At 49.7% G+C, this 9,241-nt stretch overlaps 1 pseudogene; it reads left to right on the top strand.

Annotated features, from left to right (window-relative positions):
* Positions 1 to 872: 872 nt before the first annotated feature.
* On the top strand, positions 873 to 1,790 carry LOC130870477 (uncharacterized; annotated as a pseudogene).
* Positions 1,791 to 9,241: the final 7,451 nt, after the last annotated feature.

The raw sequence follows: 9,241 nt of genomic DNA, 5'->3' as shown, positions 1-9,241 counted from the left end.
TTCCTATAAAAAGTCCTCCTCCCAGTCTGCAGGTGCGCAAGTCCTCTGAAAGACTTTGCCGCCCGCAGGTACCTGTGTCTACCTAATAAACATCTTGCAGTTTGCATCCGACTCGTGGTCTCGGCCTGGTCTGTGGGTCCGGGATCTCCACCTGAGGGAAGGTCCCTACCGGGGTCTTTCATTTGGTGCATTGGCCGGGAATCGAGGCCCCCACCCAGGGACCACCGACCCACCATCGGGAGGTAAGCTGGCCAGCACCGATTTGTTAGTCTGTGTCTGCGTTGTTTATGTGCTTTGTTAACTCTGTACACTCAGATCTGGGTGCTCTGTATCTGGCGGGCCCAGGAAGGAGCTGACGAGCTCGGACTTCCACCCCGAAGCCCTGGAAGACGTTCCAAGGGTGTCTGGAGCCCGGAATTAGGTGGCAGCTTTTCCAGAGCTCAATCTGTATCAGCTTTTCCGGAGCTCAATCTGTATCAGCTTTTCCGGAGCTCAATCTGTATCAGACGCAAAGTCTTGCTTTGCTGACTTGGGTCTGAATCTGGAGCCCGAAATTAGATGGCAGCTTTTTCGGTGCTCATCTGGCGGGCCACATTCCAAAGGTGTCCGGAGCCCGATTTTTCACAGTCTCCATCTGAATTTTTGCTTTCGGTTTTGCGCCGAAGCCGTGCTGCGCGTCCATATTGTTTGTGTCTAATTGTTGGATTTTTGTGTTTAAATATGTTCTTTGATTTGTATATCTGTTTGTGCTCGAGCCTAAATCTGGTACCATGGGACAATCGTTAACAACCCCTCTTCACTTAAGAAGGGGGGAAAATCGGAGTTTTAACTGTTTCTCAGAGACTGGAACTGATGGTATTTAACAACAACAATGTCTGTCATTGTACTCTTACTGGAATTGACCTGATGATATTTGTAACTGCTTATAGAAGTTGGAAAAGTTTGACACACCCTGTAAAATGTTGAGCCTCCTCCATATGCAGGATCAGATAGCCCAGAGGGACCTGAAGCGGCGATGGCCGAGGGGCCCCCACAAGAATCCCCGGCCCTCTCACCTATGGCTGGCCAACAGAGGGACAGACGCGAGCGGCCGCCTGATTCCACCTCCCACGCCCTTCCCCTCCGAGAGGGTCCGAATGGACAGCAACAGTACTGGCCATTCTCAGCTTCTGATCTCTGTAACTGGAAACAGCATAACCCTTCCTTTTCCAAAAACCCAGTGGCGCTGACTAATCTAATCCAGTCTATTTTAGTCACCCACCAGCCCACCTGGGAGGATTGCCAGCAACTCTTGCAAGCCCTGCTGACCTCAGAGGAAAAGCAAAGAGTCTTTTGGAGGCTCGGAGAAACGTTCCAGGCGACAACGGTCGCCCAACCCTTTTGCCTAACGAAATTGACGAGGCCTTCCCTCTGACGCGACCTGATTGGGACTTCACCACAGCTGCAGGTAGGGGACACCTACGCCTCTATCGCCAGCTGCTTATAGCGGGTCCCCGAGGGGCGGCACGCCACCCCACCAATTTGGCCCAGGTTAGGCAAGTAATACAGGGAAATGAAGAGACGCCGCAGCCTTCTTAGAGAGGCTCAAGGATGCTTATAGGATGTATACTCCCTATGACCCGGGGGAACCAGGGCAGGCCATTAGTGTTTCAATGTCCTTTATTTGGCAGTCCAGTCCGGATATCAGAAGTAAATTACAGAGGCTGGAAGGTCTGCAGGGATATACAATACAGGATCTGCTGAAGGAGGCAAAGAAAGAGGCAGAGAAATAGGGGAAAGAGAGAAGGAAAGGAGAATTTACAAGTATATTCAGAGGAGCAACCAATAAATGAGGAAAGAGACATGAAACAGAATAAAGAATTAAGCAGGCTGCTGGCCACTGTAGTTCAAGGACAAGAAAGAGAGGGAGGTAGGCTGGGTGAAAGGAAGGGGGCCAAAATGGACAGGGACCAATGTGCTTATTGCAAAAAAAAGAGGCTCTTGGACCAGGGCATCCTCATCCCCTGCCGGTCACCATGGAATACCCCCCCTTTTACCAGTAAAGAAACCAGGGACTGGGGACTACCGGCCAGTGCAGGATTTAAAGGAAATTACAAAAGGGTGGAGGACATGCACCCCACGGTCCCCAACTCCTATAACTTATTGAGCACTCTGCCACCATCCCACGTACATTGATGACCTCCTTCTGGCAGCCGCTTTGGAGAAAGAATGTCAGGAGGGCACAAAGTCCCTCCTACAGACATTGGGACAATTAGGATATTGGGCATCAGCCAGGAAGGCTCAGATGTGCCAGAAGCAAGTCATTTACCTAGGTTATCAATTAAAAGATGGACAGAGATGGCTGACCGAGGTGCGCAAACAGACTATCACTAACATCCTTGCCCCCCGGAACCCCCGCCAGCTGCGAGAGTTTCTGGGAACAGCGGGATTCTGCCGCCTCTGGATCCCAGGGTTTGCCGAGATGGCTGCACCCTTGTATCCTCTAACTAAACAGGGGACAATGTTTGATTGGGGAGAGGAACAGCAGAGGGCTTTCAAAAACATTAAGAAAGCCTTACCAGCCTCCCCTGCTTTAGGCCTCCCTGACATTACCAAACCCTTTGACTTGTTCGTGGATGAGAGTCAGGGTTACATCAAAGGGGTCCTAACTCAAAAACTGGGCCCTTGGAGGCGTCCTGGAGCCTATCTCTCAAAGAAACTCAACCCAGTTTCTTCAGGGTGGCCGCCCTGTCTGCGAATGGTAGCAGCTATTGCAGTCCTCACTAAGGACGCGGGTAAACTAACCCTGGGCCAGCCACTGACTATCCTGGCACCCCATGCGGTGGAAGCCTTGGTCAAGCAGCCTCCAGACCGCTGGCTCTCCAATGCCAGCATGACTTACTACCAAGCCCTGCTCCTGAATGCGGACCGGGTGCAATTCGGACCTGTGGTTGCTCTTAATCCCGCGACCTTGCTCCCCCTGCCTGAGGACCCGGAACACCACGACTGCCTCCAGATCCTCGCAGAAACACACGGGACCAGACCGGACCTGACGAATCAACCCCTCCGAGATGCTGACTATACTTGGTATACGGATGGCAGCAGTTTCCTGGCAAATGGGAAACAAAAGGCAGGGGCAGCAATGACAACAGAGACTGAGGTAGTTTGGGCAGAAGCCCTACCAGCAGGCACCTCCGCCCAGAGGGCTGAACTCATCGCTCTGACCTAGGCACTCCGGATGGCAGAAGGTAAGAGACTGAATGTTTATATGGATAGCCGATATGCATTCGCCACGGCTCACATACATGGGGACATTTATTGAAGACTAGGGCTGCTGACCTCAGAAGGAAAGGAAATTAAAAACAAACTTGAGATACTGGCACTCCTGAAAGCCTTATTTTTGCCCCCAAAATTAAGTATTATGCACTGCCCTGGGCATCAAAAAGGCCATAGCCCTGAGGAAAAGGGAAATAGGCTGGCAGATAACGCTGCTCGAGAGATTGCTATAAAATCAACCAAGACCTCCCAAGCTCTCCCCTTGACGAACCCAGAAGAGGCCCAAGCCTCCAGTTCGCTACCCTATAGTAAAGAGGACATTGATCTCCTAAAGAAAATGGGGGCCACATATGACCCCGAAAAGCAACACTGGGTTTTCAAGGAAAAGATTGGTATGCCAACAAAACATACTTATAAAATAATAGACTACTTGCATAAATTGACTCATTTGGGGCCAAAGAAGATGAAAACCTTGTTGGACAGACAGAAGTCAGGCCAATACCTCCTGAACAGGGACAGAGCCCTGCAAAAAGTGACTGATGAATGCCAAGCCTGCGCTCAGGTAAATGCAGGCAGAACCAAGCTTGGTCCAGGAGTTCGGGCACGGAAACATCGTCCCGGAGTACATTGGGAGATCGACTTTATGAAGGTTAAGCCAGGTCTCTAGGGGTACAGATACCTCTTGGTGTTCATAGACACTTTTTCAGGATGGGTAGAAGCCTTTCCCACCAAAAACGAAACCTCAAAGGTGGTGACCAAAAAGCTCTTGGAAGAAATATTTCCCAGGTACGGAATGCCTCAAGTCTTGGCACCGATAATGGGCCCGCCTTCGTCTCCCAGGTAAGTCAGTTGGTGGCCAAACTCCTAGGGGTCGAATGGAAATTACATTGTGCATGTAGACCCCAAAGTTCAGGACAGGTAGAACGCATGAATAGAACAATTAAGGAGACCTTATCCAAATTAACGCTTGCAACTGGCACTAGAGACTGGGTGCTCCTCTTACCACTGGCCCTGTACAGGGCCCTCAACACCCTGGGGCCTCATGGACTGACTCCTTTTGAAATCCTATATGGGGCTCCTCCCCCATTTATAAATTTCTTTAATTCAAACATTGCCGATTTTGCTAACAGTCCTTCTCTGGAGGCTCATTTACAGGTGTCTACAGATTGTGCAGAGAGAGGTTTGGAAGCCACTCGCCACTGCTTACCGAGACCAACTGAACCAGCCGGTGGAACCGCATCCCTTCCAGATAGGAGATACTGTTTGGGTCCGCAGACACCAGACCTAAAACTTGGAACCTCGGTGGAAAGGCCCTTACACTGTCCTTCTGACCCCCAATGGCACTAAAGGTTGATGGCATCGCAGCCTGGATCCACGCTTCACACGTTAAGGCCGCCCATACAAGCTGACAAAATGGAGCCCGCTGCAACCCCAGCATGGAGAGCCCAACACACTCAAAACCCCTTAAAGATAAGGCTTACCCGTGGGGCCCTTGGATCATTATATGGGCCCTACTAACACTGGGGATGGCGACATTCCCGGGAGATGACTGCCATCACCCGGGGGGTGGAGGGGGGCGACATGGGACCAGGAACAAACACTTCTATGTTTGTCCAGGACAAAACACACAAAAGGGACTTGGAGGGCCGGGGGACGGTTACTGTGCCCAATGGGGTTGTGAAACGATGGGGGAGGCTTACTGGAAACCCTCCTCCACCTGGGATCTAATCATGCTCAGACGAGGAACCACGCCTGGGTACTCAGGAAGGGGACCCTGGACTTGCGGGGGGGGGGGAAGCTTGTGGCCCCTGCTATGATATCACTACCGCTACCAATGTCCAGGGCGCCACCCCAGGAGGTAGATGCAACCCCTTAGTCCTAGATTATGGAGACCAGCCAATTTAGACAACTTCAGGCAGCCATGCATACTGAGATCAAGGCGCTGGAAGAATCGGTTAGCGCACTTTAAGAGTCATTAACCCCCCCTCTCAGAGGTAGCCCTACAAAACAGGAGGGGGCTAGACATGTTGTTTTTACAAGAGGGAGGGTTATGCGCAGCACTCAAAGAGGAATGTTGTTTCTATGCGAACCACACTATGACAAAGCTTAGAGAGAGGTAAAGACAGACACAAAAGCTGCTCGAATCACAACAGGGATGGTTTGAAGAGTGGTTTAATAAGTCTCCCTGGTTTACGACTCTATTGTCTCCTCTGATGGGTCCCTTGATTGATTATCCTCCTTCTGATACTCCTGTTTGGGCCCTGCATCTTAAACCGCTTGGTCCAGTTTATGAAAGACAGGCTGTCAGTTATTCAGGCCCTAGTGCTGACTCATCAGTATCATATGGTACAACAACAAGAAACCGAGGCTCCCTAACTGCTTAGAGTAAAAGATTTAACTCTGTGATAAAAGAAAAGGGGGGAATGAAAGACCCTACAGACCCCCTCCTCAGAACCCGCAGCTAGCAGGCTCCCCGGGAGAACGTCCTGTTTGCTTGAAAGATTCTCAAGATCAGCAGCTAGCCTGCTCTCGTGAGAGGAAAACAGGATATCTATAAGATAGGACATCTACAAAGCAAGATGGCTGCAAAGTAAGATATCTATAAGATAAGAGCAGGATGTCTGCTGCCAGACATCCATGCTGGGAGAGGAAAACCATTCATGCCCCCCGCCTCATTCTGATAACCATGCTTCTGCTTCTATAAATTGCTTTTTGCTGCCCTCTTTCCTATAAAAAGTCCTCCTCCCTGAAAGACTTTGCGGCCCGCAGGTACCTGTGTCTACCTAATAAACCTCTTGCAGTTTGCATCCGACTCGTGGTCTCGGCCTGGTCTGTGGGTCCAGGGTCTCCACCTGAGGGAAGGTCCCTACCGGGGTCTTTCAGTAGAGGTCCTGAGTTCAGATCCCCAGAGCCAGTATAAAGGCAGACATGGTAGCTCGCCTCTGCGATCCCAGCAGTCCTGTGGTAAAATGAGAGGCTGAGGTAAGCGAATCCTGGGAACTCAAGGGCCAGCTAGTCTGGTGTACACAGCAGCGAATGAAAGGAAACCTCATTTCCAATGAGGCTGTCTGCAGACACACACACCATGGCATCAGTACACACCATACACACGCACATAAACATGCACACATGCTGTGGGATGATCTTTCTGTACACCATGAGTATGTATTCCTCTCACTGGCTATTAATAAAAAGCTGTTTGACCAATAGCCAGGCAGGATAAGGTTAGGCAGAACAAACTGAGAAATTGGATGAGGAGAGGCAGAGCCAAGAAAGATGAGTCACCTGCCAAACAAGCAGGACATATAAAAAAGTGAGGTAACAAGCGTTAGGTCGAGTGGCAAAACATAGATAGAAATATGGGTTAAATTTAAGAGTTAGCTGTTAAGTCGGGAGGGAGCGTAACCCCAACCCCTGGCATCCATCCCAGCCCCCTGACCTGGGAGTTGCCTTGGTCTGGACTCCAAATCCCATCATGCGAGGCCCTGACCCCTCCAGGACCATGCCCACAGGGTATTTAAGTGAGTTCCCAGAGGAGGAACACGTGGTTCCGGGTTTGCATGTGCTCCCCACATTCCTGTCTCCCAGCCATGTGCTAGGCTACCCGAGAGTGCCGTATTTAATATAATGATGGAGATATTAATTCAGTTTGATCTGACCTAACTGGATTTCTTTACGCCAGATGACCCGCCCGTCTTAAGATTTTTTTCCTAACATATTGGACTGTCCCACCAAAGGGCCTTAGTTTGTCCTGCGGAAAAATGGGAAAACGGGACTTCCTGTGCACATGCTCTGCCAGGCAAGTTCGGCTTCACCTTGGTGAGTTCCCCCTTTTAAACTGCATGCAGGTAGGGTTTTGGGGTGACCCATTCACTTTTCAAGCTTTTATTGAAGTCACGGCCATGCCTAACGCGCGTCCACACACACACACACACACACACACACACACACAGAGGCCGGGCCTCCTGCTGAGATGAGATTTTTTGGGGGGATGGGGGGGTGACAGAAGACGTTCCCAACCAATTTCTCATGTACCCAGGCTTCCTGACTCAGCGCCCTTCCAGTGGACGCTCTGCGCGGGGCTCGTGCCACAGGCATGCATTTGAAGTGGGTTTCTCGTGATTCCTAGCTGATTTCAAACACCCTTAAGTGGGCACTTAAAAACCGTTAAATGGGAACAATCTAACTTAAAGCAAATTATGCTCCAAAGCCCGAATTTTTTTTTTCAAGTATGGCGCTCCTGTTCTTTCCCAGGCTTCCGCTTTTCTTTCTTTGTCCATTTGCGACCACACAGTTTGTCCCGTCCCCACTTCCGTCTCTCTGTGTTCATTCGCCAATGGCTCTTTTGTCCCGCCCCCACCTCTCTCTCTCTCTCTCTCTCTCTCTCTCTCTCTCTCTCTCTCTCTCTCTCTCTCTCTCTCCTCCCTCTCCCCCCTCTCTCTCTTTGCTGATTCGTCATCAATGCTTTGCCCCCACACTTCCACCCCTCTGTAGCCCCCCCCTCCCCAGCACTCCACCACTGCACAATGCAACTATTAAGGAGATCTAAACCTGCAAGGCGCATGGCCATAAAAGTGGCCGATTTCCCGCTAGCACTTTGTCCTGCCCCACTTCTGTTCTGATGTGCTCCAACACCACGCTCTCCGCTGCATGCCCAAGAGAGAAGCCAGTTTCGGGGATCTAAATCTGCATCCCTTTTCATTGGCTGAGGACAACGGAGACACAATGCGGCCGGTTCACGGAGCGGCACTTGCCCATCAGTTTCACTAACCTATGTCAACACAGGTTACTATCTGGGCCCCTCCCCCTCTAGCTGTTTTGATTCTGTCTAAAACCGATCCATTTCTTCCCACCCCGTCCTTCCACTCTAAAACTCTACAAAAATGTTTCGTCCTTATGTTTCTGTTCTCTCTTGCAACGCCTAGTCAGCTGGCACAGGTCTCTAAGGCTGTCCTGTCTGTTTCTCTGTTAAAATAACGTGGCCACGATGTATTTAAGTGTGTAACTGTGTTTTTATGATGTGAATTTAAGTTTTGTGTATATGTGTGCTTCCAGATTACAACAGCTCTAAAAATTTAGTTTATATGCCCAGTTTAAAATGCCAGGTAATGGTACCTGGTTGTCAAGTGCCTTTAGAGCTGAGATCATGGCATTTTAAGAATAATAGAGCTTCTAACACAGAGACACGCCAGCTTTTGCAGCACCCTCTATGTCCTCTAAGGAGACAGAAGACCTTCTGCCTTGCCTCTGGGTTTGGCAAAGCCACCCGCACAGAAGCAAAAAGAGACCTTTTACCCAGGGACTCGATCGGCTCATCTTGCCAAGACAGGTAGATTAAATTCTTCCCCCTCACAGGAAAAATCTTTGGGCCTCTCGCACTCAACAGCTAATGGCAAATACTGCTTCTAAGACTGATGTTCTCTAAGGACAAGGAGAGGATTTGAGATTGCCTGCTGGCCAAAAGCTGTCTCATTTTTTGCTCATTTATTCCTCCCAGTTCTGTCTAAAGGCATTTGACAACTCAAGGTACTGTTCTTTAACAGACTTCATAGTCCAAGATTAACAGGTTTTATTCTTCAGAGGGTCAGAGTTCCCAATTTCCTCTAATAGCCTTCTAACCTATGACACCAAGATATAAAATCTGTTCCTGGAAAAGTTCTATCGCTACACAAAACCAAGTCTGGTAAAATCCAAGGTTTTTAATTTTAATCCCTGCCAGTTTAAATCATATTTCGCAGGTTACGCCTGCTGCGTAAGTCAAGACCAACCTACAAGACGCTCCCAGGACAACAACAAAAGTGCCAGCATCTGTTCCTGAGACTTCAGCGTTGGTACTAACTCTTCTGGATCAAGGACATCTGCCAAGTAAAATCTGGCTTCATCTGCTACTGTGTCTCATCCCATGGCTATCCCCATTTCATAGGGCCAATGATGAGAATTTTTTTCCTCCTAGACATCTGTCTTCTTGCCTCCCTCAAGAAACAGA

The sequence above is a fragment of the Chionomys nivalis genome, chromosome 2, assembly GCF_950005125.1.
Source record: "Chionomys nivalis chromosome 2, mChiNiv1.1, whole genome shotgun sequence".
In the NCBI taxonomy this organism is placed as follows: domain Eukaryota; kingdom Metazoa; phylum Chordata; class Mammalia; order Rodentia; family Cricetidae; genus Chionomys; species Chionomys nivalis.
Note: the sequence above shows the minus strand (reverse complement) of the source record. Positions and strands in the feature narration are given on the sequence as shown.